This window comes from Pongo abelii, chromosome 7 (genome assembly GCF_028885655.2).
Source record: "Pongo abelii isolate AG06213 chromosome 7, NHGRI_mPonAbe1-v2.0_pri, whole genome shotgun sequence".
In the NCBI taxonomy this organism is placed as follows: Eukaryota; Metazoa; Chordata; class Mammalia; order Primates; family Hominidae; genus Pongo; species Pongo abelii.
In genome coordinates, this window is record NC_071992.2 from 107765524 (window position 1) to 107777897 (window position 12374).

Genomic DNA, 12374 nt, shown 5'->3' on the forward strand with positions numbered 1-12374 from the left:
GCCTTCCCTGCAGCTGCTGGTGTGATGGCAGTGGCTGCACCAGATGGCCCACTGCTGCCATCAGTGGCACACATCTGTAGTCCCAGATACTTGGGAGGGTGAGGGAAGAGTATCCCTTGAGCCCAGGAGTTTGAGGCTGCAGTGAGCTGTGATTATGACACTGCACTCCAACCTGGGTGAGAGTGAGACTCCATCTCACAAAAAAAAGGATGATTTGTGTAGTATATGAGTTATATATCAAAAAATGTGTTGTTGTTGTTTTTAAAAAAACCACTTATGTTAAGAACATTGTTCTGTAGTAAAATAGGCATTTTCAATTGCAACAAAAGCAAAAATTGACAATTGGGTCTAATTAAACTAAAGAGCTTCTACACAACAAAGGAAACTATCAACAGAGTGAACAACCTACAGAATGGGAGAAAAATTTTGCAATCTATCCATCTGACAAAGGTCTAATATCCAGCATCTATAAGGAACTTAAACAAATTTACAAGAAAACAAACAAACATCCCCATTAAAAAATGGGCAAAGGACATGAACAGACACTTCCCAAAAGAAGACATACATGCGGCCAACAATCATATGAAATAAAGCTTAACATCACTGATCATTAGAGAAATGCAAATCAAAACCACAATGAGATACCATCTCATATCAGTCAGAATGGCTATTATAAAAAATCAAAAAATAACAGATGCTGGTGAGGTTCCATAGTAAAAGGAATGCTTATACACTGTTGGTGGGAGTATAAATTTGTCCAACCATTATAAGACAGTGTGACAATTCCTCAAAGACCTAAACCAGAATTACCATTTGACTCAGCAATCCCATTACTGGATATATATCCAAAGGAATATAAATTTTCTTATTATAAAGAAACATACAGCTAAGCATAGTGGCTCATGCCTGTAATCCCAGCAATTTGGGTGGCCGAGGCTTGTGGATCACCTGAGGTCAAGAGCCTGAGACCAGCCTGGCCAACATGGTGAAACCCCATCTCCACTAAAAATAAAAATTAGCCGGGCGTGGTGGTGCTTCCCTGTAATGCCAGCTACCCAGGAGGCTGAGGCACGAGAATTGCTTGAACCCAGGAAGCAGAGGTTGCAGTGAGCCAAGATCGCACCACTGCACTTCAGCCTGGGCAACAGAGTGAGACTCTATCTCAAAAAACAAAACAAAACAAAACAAAAAAAAAACATGCATGCGTATGTTCACTGCAGCACTATTCACAATAACAAAGACACGGAATCAACCTAAATGCCCACCAATGATAGACTGGATAAAGAAAATATGGTACATATACACCATGGAATATTATGCAGCCATTAAAAAAAAAACAAGATCATGCCTTTGCAGGGACATAAATAGAGCTGGAGGCCATTATTCTTAGCAAACTGACACAGGAACAGAAAACCCAATACCTCCACTCTCGCAATGCTGTAAGGAACTACCTGAGACTGGGTAATTTACGAAGAAAAGAGGTTTAATCGACTCATAGTTTTGCAAGCTGTACAGGAAGCATGGCCAGGGAGACCTCAGGAAACTTACAATCGTGGTGGAAAGTGAAGGGGAAGCAGGTGCATCTTCACATGGCAAAGCAAGAGAAAGAGAGCAAAGGGAAAAGTGCTATACACTTTTAAACAATCAAATCTCATGCGAACTTACTCACTATCATGAGAATAGCAAAGAGGACGTCTGCTCCCATGACCCAATCACCTCCCACCAGGGCCCTCCTCCAACAGTGAGGATTACAATTTGACACGAGATTTGGGTGGGGACACAGACCCAAACTAAATCACCACATTATCTCACTTATAAGTGGGAGCTAAATGATGAGAACACATTGAACATGCAGAGGAACAGCACACACTGGGGCCTATCAGAGAGTGGAGTGGGGGAAGAGGAAGAGGATCAGAAAAAGTAACTAATGGGTACTAGGCTTAATACCTGGGTGATGGGAATAACCTGTGCAACAAACTCCCATGACACAAGCTTACCTATATAACAAAACTGCACATGTACCCCTGAACTTAAAATAAAAGTTAAAAATTATATATATACATTTTGATGTTCAGTCCTAGTTCTCTTTGAAAATATGTTGTTGAATTTACGTTGAGTTCAGCGTTTGTTGCTTAATTTTGTAGTCTTTATAGTAAAACTACAGTACCACATATTTTCACTGTTTGTGCAAATAAGCAGCCTTTGCTTCAAATGGATGTTTCTATTAACACTATGCTAATTATTGAAAATAAACATGTGCAACTATGAGCTTCTGCTGACTGCCTCTCAACCTATCTTTTCCTCCTGCTGGTTCATGCTGAGGGGTTTCGGCTTACTGAAGCTTGCCAGGGACCCGGTTTGGACATTCCCTTATCTAATAGTAATCTACGAAGTCTATTTGATCACTGAAATTTGCACAACTCTTTTCATCATCCTGGTAAAGAACAATCATACATAATACATGTAATACTATAAAACAAATAAGGAAAGTTTCATTCAAAATAAAAAGCTTAGCTCATGAAAGACTGTATTTTTAAGATAATTATTATTTTTTTATTAATACAAGCAGGATCCCAGAATCCCAAATCAAATCCCAAAACCAAAATCATGCACTAAGGTGAGCATGTATCTGCATGACAGAATATTTAAATAAATTTTTAAAAATCTGGACACAATAATTTTCAACTAACAAAATTGGCAATGTTTGGGGTGTGGTAAGTGCTTGCTTCCTCTTTCTGCTTTCTTTTTAAGCCTTCAAAGTATTAATCCTCTGTCTGTTCAATAATTTCTACTTCACACCATTTTTTAGGGCATCACAGATTCTCCAACTCTTATTCTGACACATTGTATCATAACCATTCTAATGCCAGGAAGATTAGGCATCATGACTAACTGGGAGACCATTCTGACAGACACGGAATAATCCTTGGGAGCTTCTACCAAGTGGAGCATGGGTATTTCTTTGTATTAGGAAAATATTTAAGTCAATATATGGAAAGCAGTGTGCAAAACCAAATATGATATTTTCCCTTCAATGATTAGGTGCTCTACAATAAACATAAAAGAATTTAGCAAGATAAGAGACATGAAACAGTCTTATAAAGTATCATACAAAGATTATTTAGAACTGGTAGTAATAACAGTAATAATTTCTGAGAACATAATCATTATTATTCATTTGCAAAGCTGCATGGATTTAGTAACTCTTTAACATGCTTTATCTATAAAGTTCTAGGGATGTGAAATTAGAAATCAAATCAGATTTACTAAGATTTGGAACCAGGGCATATTGCCATATTCTTAGAAGAGAAAATATATTGTATTTTCAACATGATTTACTGGTAAAAAGATTTTATTATTACCGGGCCTACTGAGGCCTAAAAGATCATCAATAAACAGTGATAAGTAGGCTCACTTGCAAGGAAAAAATGCCTAGCCTCTTCAAATGAGATTTCCTAATGCAATACTGGGCCAAATTTGACTTTATTTCATTCAGTGACTTCACAGCCTCTGAAAAAGGGGTTCTTGTGACTTCTGCAGTTTAATGATTGCAAAGATTGAGCAAAGTGTGTTTCTTTAAGTAAACACCTCAAAATGGATACCTTGTGAGAATAAATACCTTTTGTCTGTAATATTTGTTTTATGGGAAAAAAAGATGTCCTAATTTAAATAAAAGTCAATTCTTTGGAGGAAAGGAATCATTTATGGTAAGAAATAAGGACCCCTCAATTTCACCTGACCCCTTTCACCGCCCCTCCCCATAAATTTTAGGCATGGATGATAGAGAATATTTTAACAAAACAGCAAAAATACTTCCTGTTTCATATGAAGGCAGGTAAAGTGATAAATAGATATCCTGAGCCCCAAAGAGCTAATTACAAAACTTTGCACATCTGTCTAGATTCTGGTAAAGAAAGGCTAGTTTGGCTAATTACCTGGCCTGAAACTTGTTCCTGTTTCCATTATTTTAGCCAATTCACTTATATTTGTTATATGAGTAATAAAGTACTTATAATTCCTTCCGAGTTTTTTCCCCAAATCTCTCCATTATGACTTAATTTTTATAGTAAATGGTTCAATTTTTAGGCTAAAGACCTTGAAAATGGGTGATTCACTACAGATCTGCTAAAACACTTCCTCAAAATATAAATCTTTCTATTATTTCTTCAATACAGTAATACTGCACTTTATAGAATCAAAGAGTCCAAACTGCAAGAAATACAAATGTCGTCTGCCTTTCTAGAAAAAGAAAAGGCTAATGCCAATTAAACTATGGTTCATGCCTCTTTATACTGAACATTTTTATTTTCCATTTAATGACACAGTTATTTGAGACTTATTTGGGCATAGATATTTATCACCCAAGTCCTATGTAGAAAGGAAAATAGAAGCAAAATCAATTTATTATGACATTTGTAAATCCTGGCATGTGACAGAAAATCCTTTAGCACACATCTCAGTACCAAGCATAACATGGATTCCACTTTGGGGCATCTTTCTTTCTAAGATCTCATAAGGCATGTGGTTATTGCCTTATAAGAAAATATGAAGTTGTGGTTATTTCCACAGGGATGAGCATTTGCTTCACTATAGCATATTGATGCTTCATAGCTCTGCTTCTGTGCTTTTCTGTTACATAAATTTCTATTTCAATGCCAAATCATAGTGTAATATTTTTAAGAACATTTTGCATGGCATTTAAACTCAACACATATAGCTGACTCAGTTGAATTAACAACAATAAGACCAGCAATGACCACGTTCACACATAAGCAAGTAATGACTACTATGTCAGATTGGCTCCTAATCATCAATTGTAAGATGCATGCTGATTTTAAATATGTTAAAATGCGAAGAAATGTGAATCTTAGAGTCATTTAAATCCAGTAACGATCTTTATGTCTGTGTCATGGTGGCTATCATCATGAATTTTGTAATGAAATAGACATGGATGCTGATCTAGTCATTTAACGCTGTGTGATGCTGAGCAAATTATTTAAACTCTCTAAGCCTTAGATCTCTTAAAAGTGAGTACTATAGTAATACCTACTGCATAGAATCAGTATAAGGATTAAACAACATAGTTTCTACATAAACTGTTCATTAGATATTAGATATTATTATTTTTATTAGAAACATTACCTTTTTGAATCTTCATAACCATCTGTGATACGGATAGGGAGACAATATTATCCCCATTTTGCAGCTGGGAAGAACAAGAATCAGAGATTGTGATCTACCCAAGATCACAAAGCCAGCAAGTGACCTGGGGGGAATATCAGAGGTCTTTCCATACTCCCCTTGGGTTGAAGCTGGTAAATATAGATAAAGTTCCTATTCCCGTTTTTAAAATGCTGAATTAGCTCGAATAGATAAAAAAATGATCTTAGCATTGTGGATATTTTCAGTTCTAAGAATCCAACTTCTCTTTATTCAAGTAACTGTAACTCTTCCCAACTTTCAATCCATATGCTTTGCATTGGGCCTTAATTCCTGGTTTAGGGGATAGAACAAAAGGCCTAGGTTTAGCCAATCAGGACTTTGAATTCTTCTGGCTGCAGTTCGATCCAAGAATAGACACTTAATGCAAGCCAAGTCAGTCAGAATAAATCAGAACTAAGCTCAGGACTTTTACTTGACTAACCAGAAAGAGATATTTAAACAGAAAGGACATTTCCCTCTTCTGTTGGGCTTTAACTTGAGGAGGTGTGAGGCTGGAGCAGCTGCTGCCATATTGCAACCACATGGATTCTGAAAATGAAGCCAAAACATGGAAGAAAGTATGGCCAAGCTGGGCGACAGATAGAGACCAGCTACTAAATCCAATATGTGAGCTTCTGAATCCAGCCACACTTGAATTTAGCCCTAGTTTTTACTTCTCAGTTATATCAGTCAATAAATTCCCTTTCTCTGAACAAATAACAGACTCCTGAGCAAAGGGCTCTAGGTGGGACAATATAAATTAACAACAGGTATGTGTGTGACAGGCACCATGACTTCCATGTCCAGTATATAATTCTTTATCTTTTTCCTAAAACAGCCAAATTGGACAAATAGTAGTGATTGAACACCACCCATCTGCAGTGCACACAAGTCCAACAACAGCAAAAGAATGTTTACTGTGTCAGTGGCTGTGCCACTGGCCAACCATGTTTCTATGTTAATTTACACTGAGCAATGCTGCAGGAAGAGTTAGTTTTGTGCTTATTTAAATATTTTGTGCCCTAAATGACATGCACATAGAATTGTTTATTTCACTATAGCTAAGTTCACTCTGATTGGTGTCACCATGCATTTGAAAATGGTTGACCCTATGCAATTAAATTTGTTACCTCTTAATACTCTACATTCTGACTAGTCAGAAAGCCAGTGAAATTAATCCAACTAGCTAATTACAATAATCTATTCAGACATGCTAAAGAGTAAAATCTAGGCTCATCAAGACACCACTAATACTGATGTCCAGATATAAAATCAGAAAAAGGGCAAAATGTCAAGTAAACATTTCATTTACTAGATAGGTAGTACATTTTCTTTACTAAATGTGAAATATTTATTGAGAAGGTTAGTGAATCTAAGATTCTTCCAGGAGATATTAACAACAGCTGAAACATTTATATGCATATGCAGAAATCTATATGTTTCCACATTTTAGTGTTTCCCTCTTCTTTCCACTGCTACAGAGAAATTACTGTACTATTTTGATTTTTATGTTTCTTTAACATGCTGACTTAAGTTGTTGTTTTAACATAATATTTGTAAACCATCTATTCCTACTACTAATCCACATGTGTTGCGAAAATGTTTGTATACAGAATGGGGTTCCAAAGAGAAACAGATTGTGAGTTAACACCACACACATAGAGTTTTGTTAGATTTTACATATGATTATATATAGTATAGATAATAAATCCGCATAGGCACATGTGTTCAATAAGTATGAATATTATCATACATATACACTTCTATTTCTTAAGTTATTTCTTTTTTTTCCAGGAGAAATAACTTTGTTTGGACTGACAGCTGGAGAACGAGAATAGGACCTGAGACAGCATATTGTGCTATGGAGGAGAGGTGAGTTTCCAAAATGGCAGTCAAAGCCCATTGACCAGACTCTACTTCCCAGCAACCTTGCAGTTAGTGCAACCAACAAAAGGCCTGCTGAGGAATGTATTTACCACTAAATTCCCCAAATATGCCAACACTACAAAAAAGACAGAGGCTTTTTGTTATAATTAAATTTCCACAAACCTCCCCAATCACAAGTATTCTAAGAGGAAGTAAAAAAATCACTGTAAAAAAAATTTTACAGATCTCAAACTTGTCTTCAACATTTAGTTCATCATCTTAAAGAAATAACTCTCCTGCTAAACTCATTAGCTACAGGATCTATCCAAGCAGCAAGAAGATGGCCATGCCATGGCAATCCTCTTCCCATCTTCCCTAGCCACTCAGGGCTGAAGAGCAAGGTGAGGCTCAGGTGAGGGTAGGGGTGGAGAGCACAAGGGCTACTTTTCCCCAGTAGAACAAGGCATCTGAAGCTAGACGGGAGAGCAGAACTGATGAGACTTGACGGAAGGGTCCAGGGCCTGTATTCAGTCAGAGTCACTGCTGGAAGAAGAGGAGGAAGGGGAGGAGGAATGCTTGGCGTGCTTGTGGTGCTTGTAGTGCTTGTGTATCTTTTTAGGAACTTTCTTCATTTTCTTCTGAATCTTCTTGTCCACTATCACTTCTGGTCCAACCATGTCAGGAGCCAAGGGATTCACAGGAGGCATTCCAGGGGCAGGAGGTGAGTGTGGAAGAGGGTGGGGAACTGAGGGTTGGCATCCTGGATACTGTGGCTGTGGCACAGGATGAGGGGGTCCACCTGGGGGGAAAGTTGGATTGCCTTGCAGAGCTCCTCAGGGAGGAGGAAAGGGGCCTGGGGAAAGGGTGGATTGATAGGTGGTGGGTGGGCAGGACTGGGCCTCCAGGGTACCCAATGTTGGGAGAATATGGATTTGGCCCTGGCTGCCCAGCATTGGAATTCCACATGTTTAGGTGTGTCCTCCAGCCCTGTCACCTTTCCACCACCACCTGGGCTTGGTGCATTCTGGTTATTTCTTTCTCCTTTTCCTTACAGGATAAGAATCCAAAAAGAAAAATTCTCCCTCAATTCACCACATCAAAAAATGATCCACACATATATGTTCTTGAAATAGTAATTGCTACTGTCTGCCTTCCCTCAATACAGCAGATGAAATGTTAAATTAAAGAAGCTTTTGTTACAGGTGAAGGGTCTTGACTATGAGTGGTCCAGGTTCTTGCCATTTTGAACAAGGAATTGGACAAAATGCACAAACAAAGCAATGAAATAATAAAGCAACAAACACACAGATTTATTGCAATGAAAGTACACTCCACAGAGTAGGAGCGGGCTTGAGCAAGCAGCTCAAGAGCACTGGTTACAGAATTTTCTGGGATTTAAATACTCTCTAGAAGTTTCCCATTGGTTATTTGGTTTACACCCTATGCAAATGAGGTAGTGACCTGCAACCAGTCTGATTGGTCATGGAAAGTGACCAATCAGAGGCTGAGTGAAGTTACAAAGTTAATACACTATGCAAATGTCTGATTGGTTGCAGGAGAGGACCAATTAGTGGCTGAAGTGAACTTACAAAGTTATACCCCTATGCAAATGAAGACTAGGCCTGTGACCAGTCTGACTGGTTGTTGTATGGGAATAATCAGAGGTACTTTCCATTTCTCATCTGTGATGCAGAAAGGAGTGGGGCAAAGGAAGTAGCCTCTGTTCTTTTGTTACTCGGGTGTGGAAAGTTGGGGTTTTCCTTTTGATTTATTTCTAGGAAGTCAGTGTGAATTGGCCTTAGGTTCCCTACCTCCAGGCCCTATTCTCCTGCCTCACTTGACAGCTTGCTATTGATTGAAATGAGAAGGGAAAGAACTGGTCAGCTAATGTTCCTCTGCCCCTACAAAACTTCTCCTTTTCATCCCTTTCTGTTATTGCTGTGTCATCTACGTGAGGTGTATTAGGCTGTCAGTTACCTGTAAACATTTACCTTCACAGGAAAAAGTGCTCGCTGTGGAGTAGTGGAGTGATAACAGCGATCCGATTGATATTTTGCTGAATGAGTTTTTCGAACATTTTAAACCCCAACCAATAATAAGAAGCACATTTCCCGTAACAACTCAGTACATATAAATATTTATATTTTTATATATATCTATAACTAAAACAAAGTTTCAGCCAATGTTAACCATTATTACATGCAATGCACGCTGCTAATCTATTTCTCGATTTTATTTTATTATTATTATTTGAGATGGAGGTTGCTCTGTCACCCAGACTAGATTGCAGTGGTGCTATCTTAGCCTACTGTAACCTCTGCCTCCCGGATTCAAGCGATTCTCCTGCCTCAGGCTCCTGAGTAGCCTGGACTACAGGCATGCAGCACCACACCTGCCTAAGTTTTTGAATTTTTAGTAGAGACAGGGTTTCACCATGTTGACCAGGCTGGTCTTGAACTCCTGAACTCAGGTGATCCGCCCACCTCGACCTCCCAAAGTGCTGGGATTACAGGCATGAGCCACTGTACCCAACCTATTTTATTTTTTCAAATGCTAATTAGGAACCACTACCTTGATAGTCATGATCTTTTATTAGGTCATGATCTACTGGTTTGAAAAGCACTATTCTCTAGGGAAGAACACAGCTTAAGCTAGAAAGAGCTTGAGTCTTTATATAGGTTTAAGTCTGACTTCCCCATTAACTAGCCATGTGAGCCCTGAAAAATTAATTAGTTTTATTAGTGTTCAGTTTCCTCATCTGTAGAATGAAGATAATTTTCCTACTTTTCTACTTTGTAGGATGAGAATCAATGTGATGATGTGAAAATCCAAGCCCATTCACTGACACATGGCAGACCGAAAATAAATATTGGTTCCTGGACCATCCCTCAAAAAGAATGAGATCATGTCCTTTGCAGGGACATGGATGGAGTTGGACACAGGAACAGAAAATCAAATACTACATGTTCTCACTTATAGGTGGGAGCTAGATGATGAAAACACATTGACACATAGAAGAGAACAACATACACTTGGGCCTATCAGAGGGTGAAGGGCAGGAGGAGGGAGAGGATCAGGAAAAATAACTAATGGGCATTAGGCTTAACACCTGGGTGATAAAATAATACATACAACAAACCCCCATGATACAAATTTACCGAAGCAACAAACAAGCACTTGTACCCTTGAACTTAAAATGAAAGTTAAAAATAAATAAATATCAAGAAGCCTGACAAGGAACAAGTTCTATGTAGAAACATTGCATTTCAAACCCTTTTAAAACCCTTTCTCTGTCTCCTTTCTTCTTAGTCTTTCTCATAAACCCAGAGGCAAAACAGATGTTTTTAATAGGGTCTCTCACTTTAAAGAGTGAGAAACTACTTATGGAATCTCTTATATCTTAAACTTTTCCACTAATTTCTATGCAGAGCTGGATAATTAATCATTCTTTAGAATATCAGGATCAGAAATTTCCAAATCTAAACTTCAAAACCCTTGGATTGTTGACCCTTACCCATCGATCTGACCCTGCTCTTTTTCTCCAACATTATATCAAAACATTTCCCCACCTTCCACTCCAACCTTCTAAAGCCCTCCACGCCCCACCTGGTCAATCCTATTAGTTGCTGCTTTGTCATGCTCCATCATGCTTTTGTGCTTTGCAAATTTTGTTTTCTTTGTGCTGGCCTCACCACCTCCTGCCAGCATTCCATTCTGCCACTTAGTGCCTATGTAACCTTGGGTAACTTACTAATTATTTTTAAACACACTTTCCTTGTCTACAACTTGAGAATAATATTGTGTCCAGAATTGGTTCCTTCTGGTGGGTTCTTGGTCTCGCTGACTTCAAGAATGAAGCCGCGGACCTTCGCTGTGAGTGTTACAGTTCTTAAAGATGGTGTGTCTGGAGTTTGTTCCTTCAGATGTCCAGATATGTCCAGAGTTTCTTCCTTCTGGTGGATTCATGATCTTGCTGACTTCAGGAGTGAAGCCGCAGACCTTCGCAGGGAGTGTTACAGCTCTTAAAAATGGTGTGCCTGGGAGTTGTTTGTTCCTCCCAGTGGGTTCATGGTCTCGCTGACTTCAGGAGTGACGCTGCAGACCTTCGTGATGAGTGTTACAGCTCATAACGGTAGTGCGAACCCAGAGTGAGCAGCAGCAAGATTTATTGGGAAGAGCAAAAGAACAAAGCTTCCGCAGCATAGAATGGGACCCAAGCGGGTTGCCACTGCTGGCTCCCGGGGCCAGCTTTTATTCCCATATTTGGTCCTGCCCACGTCCTGCTGATTGGTCCATTTTACAGAGCACTGATTGGTCCATTTCACAGAGTGCTGATTGGTGTATTTACAAACCTTTAGCTAGACACAGAGCATTGATTGGTGCATTTTTACAGAGTGCTGATTGGTGCATTTACAAAACTTTAGCTAAACAGAAAAGTTCTCCGAGTCCCCACCCGACCCAGAAGCCCAGCCAGCTTAGCCTCTCAGTATTATTTACCACACAAGTGTTCTTGTCAGGAACAATTACATTAAGGTTGTCAATTGACTGGCATTACTAAGTACTCAAGGAATGCTGACAGTAATATTTTTGTTATTATAATATAAGATGCTGAGTTTAAGCACCATCTGTTCTAGGAAATCTTCGTGGTCTCTCTCATTCTGGATTGCATGCCCTACTTCTGGGCTCCCCTTGCACCCTGTGTAAATATCTCATCACAGTATTAGTGTGCATGTTATAAGAATTGTTTTCTTGCTGCCTCCCAACCATACTAGAAGCCTCTTGAGGACAAGGATGTGTCTTGAATCTCGAAATCTAAAACATCTAGCCAAGAGCCTGCAACATTGTAAGATTCTAAGTGTGTTTGTTTAATTTGTTTGGTGGATAATCATTACAGAAGTGCATAATGACCATCTCTGTTGTGTCCTTTAGAACCAAAAAATGTAAGAATAAAAAGGGTTATTGCTAAAATAAGGACTATTCAAAATGAAAGGCTGTTCTGCCATTTCAAAAACAAAGTAGTGCTAAGGAATTACTTTCTCATTTTTAACTTCCCCAGATTCTTTTAGGATCATGAAAAGAGAGGCCTCCTTTATTCAGTATTTTTCATTCATGTAATAACAACTTACTGTGTGCCAGGCACATTGCTTTATGTTCTGGAGATATAGCAACAAACAAAAGTACACACCCTGGAGGAGCTTACATTCCAAAGGAAAAACAGAGTCAAATAGCAGGAATAAATATATTCTATTATATACAACATATTGTTGGTAATGAAACATGCTATAGAGCAAAAATAAACCACAATG